Source organism: Zea mays, chromosome 1 (assembly GCF_902167145.1).
Source record: "Zea mays cultivar B73 chromosome 1, Zm-B73-REFERENCE-NAM-5.0, whole genome shotgun sequence".
Taxonomy (NCBI): Eukaryota; Viridiplantae; Streptophyta; class Magnoliopsida; order Poales; family Poaceae; genus Zea; species Zea mays.
Genome location: NC_050096.1, coordinates 263,566,181 through 263,572,180, shown reverse-complemented (window position 1 = coordinate 263,572,180; position 6,000 = coordinate 263,566,181).

The following is a 6,000-nucleotide window of genomic DNA, read 5'->3' as shown; positions in this document are numbered from 1 at the left end:
GTTGTGTTGTGACTTGTGTGCGTGGTGTCACTCTGATTTTGTGTCTTGTGTGTGTTGCTCATCCCTCCCTTACTTCGTGCTTCTTTGTGAACATCTTTGTAAGGGTGAGAGACTCCAAGTTGTGGAGATTACTCGCAAGCGGGATATAGAAAACCAAAGAAAAAACATCGTGGTATTCAAGTGGGTCTTTGGACCGCTTGAAAGGGGTTGATTGCAACCCTCGTCCGTTGGGATGCCACAACGTGGAGTAGGCAAGTGTTGAACTTGGCCGAACCACGGGATAAACCACTGTGTCTATTTGTGATTGATCTTCTTGTGGTTATCGTGTCTTGCAAAGACTTCTATCTAGCCACTTGGCTTTATTGTGCTAACTCCTAACCAAGTTTTGTGGCATTAAAGTTTAAGTTTTACAGGATCACCTATTCACCCCCCTCTAGGTGCTCTCAATTGGTATCAGAGTCGTTCTCTTCAAGAAAGGGACTAATCGCCCGAAGAGATGGATCCTAAGGGCAAGGGGATTGTGATCAATGATAAGGAGAAGGAGTCTTTCGTCAACGAGCCTAAATATGACAAGCCTACCGACTCGGGCTCGGGCCACAAACGAAAAGATGGGAAGAAGAAGAAGACGAGGCGCATCAAGGAGATCGTCTACTATGACAACAGCGACGAGTCCTCTTCTTCCCAAAAGGACGACGACAACGACTATGAGAAAAAGAAGACGGTTAACTCGAACTTCTCTTTCGATTATTCTCGTATTCCGCATAGCTCAAATGCACATTTGCTTTCCATTCCTCTTGGCAAACCTCCTCACTTTGATGGAGAGGACTACGGATTTTGGAGTCACAAAATGCGCAGTCATTTATTCTCTCTCCATCCTAGCATATGGGAGATAGTAGAGAGTGGAATGAAATTTGATAGCTCGGATAGTCCTTTGTTTATCAATGAACAGATTCATAAAAATGCACAAGCTACTACTGTGTTGTTAGCTTCATTGTGCAGGGACGAGTATCATAAGGTGATCGGCTTGGACAATGCCAAGCAGATCTGGGACACCCTCAAGATCTCACATGAGGGGAACGTTGTCACCATGCTCACCAAAATGGAGTTGGTGGAAGGCGAACTCGTGAGATTCGCGATGATTAGAGGGGAGGAGCCAACATAGACGTACAACAGGCTCAAGACCCTCGTCAACAAGATAAGGAGCTACGGAAGCACGCGATGGACGGACCACGACGTTGTCCGCCGAAAGCTAAGGTCCTTTACCGTCCTTGATCCACATCTTGTGAACAACATTCGTGAGAATCCTAGGTACACGAAGATGACGCCCGAGGAGATTCTTGGAAAGTTCGTAAGCGGGCGGATGATGATCAAGGAGGCTAGATACGTCGACGATGCATTAAATGGCCCAATCCAAGAGCCTCAAACTATTGGTCTCAAGGCAACAAGGAGCAAGGAGGCGCTACCTAGCAAAGTGGCGCAAGTTAAGGCGGCCGGGCTTAATGATGAAGAGATGGCCCTCATCATCAAGCGGTTCAAGACGGCACTAAAGGGTCGCATGGAGCACCCCAACAAGAACAAGACGAAGGGGAAGCGCTCCTGCTTCAAATGTGGTAAGATTGGTCATTTTATCGCTAATTGTCCCGATAATGATAGTGACCAGGAAAAGAAGAGTGGAAAGTGGGAAAAGAAGAAGAACTACAAGAAGGCGAAGGGCGAGGCACATCTTGGAAAGGAGTGGGATTCGGATTGCTCCTCATCCGACTCCGACAACGAAGGACTCGTCGCCACAGCCTTCAACAAGTCATCCCTCTTCCCCAACGAGCATCACACCTGCCTCATGGCAAGGGAAAAGAAGGTAATCACTCGTAATACTAGCACTTATGCTTCTTCAAGTGAGGATGAGTCTAGTGATGATGATGAAATAGATTATTCATGCTTATTCAAGGGCCTAGATAGGACCAAGGTTGATAAAATTAATGAATTAATTGATGCCTTGAATGATAAGAATAGGCTATTAGAAAATCAAGAGGATCTTTTGTATGAAGAGCATGATAAATTTGTTAGTGCACAAAATTCTCTTGCTCTAGAAGTTAAAAGGAATGAAATTCTTTCTTGTGAACTATCTACTTATCATGAAACCATTTCTACTTTAAAAGGTGTTAATGATGATTTGAATGCTAAAATAGAAATAGCAAATAAATCTAACTCTTGTGTAGAACATGTTATGATCTGCAATAGGTGCAAAGATTTTAATGTTGATGCTTGTAGTGAACACCTAGCTTGCATTTCTAAATTAAATGATGAAGTGGCTAGTCTTAATGCCCAACTTAAGACTAGCAAGAGTGAATTTGACAAGCTAAAATTTGCAAGGGATGCCTACACGATTGGTAGACACCCCTCATTTAAGGATGGTCTTGGCTTCAAGAGGGAAGTCAAGAACTTAACAAGCCATAAGACTTCCATCTCCGCCAAGGAGAAAGGGAAGGCCCCTATGGCTAGTAGTGCTCAAAAGAACCATGCCTTCATGTATCATGATAGGAGACATTCTAGAAATGGTTATAGAAGTTATGATGTTTTTAATTCTCATGCCATGGTTGCTTCTAATTCTTCTATTATGCATGATAGAAATCTAGCTAGGAGAAATGTTATTAATCACATGCCTATAAGAAATGTTGTTCATGTTTCTAGGAAAATAATAAATGAACCTTCTACAATTTATCATGCTTGCAATGCTTCATTTGAAATTTGTAGAAAGGACAGGAAAGTGATTGCTAGGAAACTAGGGGCAAAATGCAAGAGAGATAAAACCTGCATTTGGGTCCCTAAGGATATTGTCACTAACCTTGTAGGACCCAACAAGAGTTGGGTACCTAAAACCCAAGCCTAAATTTGCCTTGCAGGTTTATGCATCCGGGGGTTCAAGCTGGATTATCGACAGCGGGTGCACAAACCACATGACGGGGGAGAAGAAGATGTTCACCTCCTACGTCAAGAACAAGGATTCCCAAGATTCAATCATATTCGGTGATGGGAACCAAGGCAAGGTGAAAGGTTTAGGGAAGATTGCTATTTCATCCGAGCACTCTATTTCTAATGTGTTTTTAGTTGAGTCACTTGGATATAATTTGTTATCCGTTAGTCAATTATGCAATATGGGATATAATTGTCTATTCAGAAATGCAGATGTGTCTGTCTTTAGAAGAAGTGATGGTTCATTAGCTTTTAAGGGTGTACTAGGCGGCAAACTTTATTTAGTTGATTTTACAAAAAAGGAGGCCGGTCTAGATGCATGCTTAATTGTTAAGACTAGCATGGGCTGGCTGTGGCATCGCCGCTTAGCACATGTGGGGATGAAGAGCCTTCACAAGCTTCTAAAGGGAGAACACGTGATAGGTCTAACTAATGTTACTTTCGAAAAAGATAGACCTTGTGCAGCTTGTCAAGCAGGTAAACAGGTGGGAAGCTCTCATCATGCCAAAAATGTGATGACGACATCAAGACCCCTGGAGTTACTTCATATGGACCTCTTCGGACCCGTCGCCTATCTAAGCATAGGAGGAAGTAAGTATGGTCTTGTTATAGTTGATGACTTTTCCCGCTTCACTTGGGTATTCTTTTTGCAGGATAAATCTGAAACCCAAGGGACCCTCAAGCGCTTCCTAAGGAGAGCTCAAAACGAGTTTGAGCTCAAAGTGAAGAAGATAAGGAGCGATAATGGGTCCGAGTTCAAGAATCTTCAAGTGGAGGAGTATCTTGAGGAGGAAGGAATCAAGCACGAGTTCTCCGCTCCCTACACACCACAACAAAATGGTGTGGTAGAGAGGAAGAACAGGACGCTACTAGACATGGCGAGGACGATGCTTGGTGAATTCAAGACGCCTGAACAGTTTTGGTCGGAAGCCGTGAGCACGGCTTGTCACGCCATCAACCGGGTCTATCTTCACCGCCTCCTCAAGAAGACTTCGTATGAGCTACTAACCGGTAACAAACCCAATGTCTCGTATTTCCGAGTTTTTGGGAGTAAATGCTACATTCTAGTGAAGAAGGGTAGGAATTCCAAATTTGCTCCCAAAGCTGTAGAAGGGTTTTTGTTAGGTTATGACTCAAATACAAAGGCGTATAGAGTCTTCAACAAATCATCGGGTTTAGTTGAAGTCTCTAGCGACGTTGTATTTGATGAGACTAATGGCTCTCCACGAGAGCAAGTTGTTGATCTTGATGATGTAGATGAAGAAGACGTTCCAACGGCCGCAATACACACCATGGCGATTGGAGATGTGCGGCCACAGGAACAAAATGAGCAAGATCAACCTTCTTCCTCAATGATGGCGCATCCCCCAACTCAAGACGATGAACAGGTTCATCAAGAGGAGGCATATGATCAAGGGGGAGCACAAGATGATCATTCAATGGAGGAAGAAGCACAACCGGCACCTCCAACCCAAGTTCGAGCGACGATTCAAAGGAATCATCCCGTCGACCAAATATTGGGTGACATAAGCAAGGGAGTAACTACTCGTTCTCGATTAGTTAATTTTTGTGAGCATTATTCCTTTGTCTCTTCTATTGAGCCTTTCAGGGTAGAAGAAGCCTTGCTAGATCCGGACTGGATGTTGGCCATGCAGGAAGAGCTCAACAACTTCAAGCGTAATGAAGTTTGGACACTGGTGCCGCGTCCCAAGAAAAACGTTGTGGGAACCAAGTGGGTGTTCCGCAACAAACAGGACGAGCACGGGGTGGTGACGAGGAACAAGGCTCGACTTGTGGCAAAAGGTTATGCCCAAGTCGTAGGTTTGGACTTTGAGGAGACTTTTACTCCTGTGGCTAGGCTAGAATCTATTCGTATATTGCTAGCATATGCCGCTCACCATTCTTTCAGGTTGTTCCAAATGGATGTGAAGATCGCTTTCCTCAACGGGCCAATCAAGGAGGAGGTGTACATGGAGCAACCCCCTGGCTTCGAGGATGAACGGTACCCCGACCACGTGTGTAAGCTCTCTAAGGCGCTCTATGGACTTAAGCAAGCCCCAACAGCATGGTATGAATGCCTTAGAGACTTTTTAATTGCTAATGCTTTCAAGGTTGGGAAAGCTGATCCAACTTTATTCACTAATACTTGTGATGGTGACTTATTTGTGTGCCAAATTTATGTCGATGACATAATATTTGGTTCTACTAACCAAAAGTCTTGTGAAGAGTTTAGCAGGGTGATGACTCAGAAATTCGAGATGTCGATGATGGGCGAGTTGAACTACTTCCTTGGGTTCCAAGTTAAGCAACTCAAGGACGGCACCTTCATCTCCCAAACAAAGTACACGCAAGACTTGCTAAAAAGGTTTGGGATGAAGGACGCAAAGCCCGCAAAGACTCCAATGGAAACCGACGGACACACCGACCTCAACAAAGGAGGTAAGTCCGTTGATCAAAAGGCATACCGGTCTATGATAGGGTCTTTACTTTATTTATGTGCTAGTAGACCGGATATTATGCTTAGTGTATGCATGTGTGCTAGATTTCAATCCGATCCAAGGGATTGTCACTTAGTGGCTGTGAAGCGAATTCTTAGATATTTAGTCGCTACGCCTTGCTTCGGGATCTGTTATCCAAAGGGGTCTGCCTTTGACTTGATTGGATATTCAGACTCTGACTATGATGGATGTAAGGTCGATAGGAAGAGTACATCGGGGACGTGCCAATTCTTAGGAAGGTCCCTGGTGTCGTGGAGTTCAAAGAAACAAACTTCCGTTGCCCTATCCACCGTTGAGGCCGAGTCATTGCCGCAGGACAGTGTTGCGCGCAACTACTTTGGATGAGGCAAACCCTCAGGGACTTTGGCTACAATTTGAGCAAAGTCCCACTCCTATGTGATAATGAGAGTGCTATCCGCATAGCGGATAATCCTGTTGAACACAGCCGCACAAAGCACATAGACATCCAGCATCACTTTTTGAGAGACCACCAGCAAAAGGGGGATATCGAAGCGTTTCATGTTAGCACCAA